The sequence below is a fragment of the Arachis ipaensis genome, chromosome B08, assembly GCF_000816755.2.
Source record: "Arachis ipaensis cultivar K30076 chromosome B08, Araip1.1, whole genome shotgun sequence".
Classification (NCBI taxonomy): Eukaryota; Viridiplantae; Streptophyta; class Magnoliopsida; order Fabales; family Fabaceae; genus Arachis; species Arachis ipaensis.
Genome location: NC_029792.2, coordinates 21,797,982 through 21,798,699, shown reverse-complemented (window position 1 = coordinate 21,798,699; position 718 = coordinate 21,797,982).

Sequence of the window (718 nt, the reverse complement as noted above, 5' to 3'; positions counted from 1 at the left end):
CTATTTAAATATATATTATTAATTTAAATTGTTGTATATAAAAAATAAAATTCGAATTTCAATACTTACCTAATGGACAAGTGACGTAACCAATAACCCAAATTTAAGTTTGATAATTATAAACTACAAGAAGATAAAGTCAATTATATTGCATGCATGAGCCATGACATATGCAAGCTAATTAAGGGATATAATATGTAACTATTAATTAGGGACAATAGTATGGTATTTATTTAATATTCCTTAATTTTTTTTTTATTTTTTCGCCTATGTAACCATTTACCATTGATATGGAAATGCTTTTTGGTTTTGGAAGACATTGCTTTCAGTTTTTGCAAAGAGGGAACAAATAAAAACAAGTTAGGCAGGCCTTTCCTTTTCTCTCTCCTCAACATGTTATCCATCTGTTATTGAGTTGTATAAATTACTATTATCATCATCAATCAAATGACGTCTAATTTAATTAACAAATAATTAAACTCTAGCTTGTATAATTATGTATTGCTATATGTGTAATCACTCTTCTATATTCTCTATGACCTCACATTTCATAGCTTGGATGATCTATAATTGTATAAATATTGTTAAAATTAAAGTTATATTTTTTTTTATATTTTGATAATTTTTTTTAAATTTTAAATTAAAAAATATTATTAAATAATAAAAAATTATTATTTTAATTTTAACAATTTTGTTAAGAAATTATTTTTATCACTAT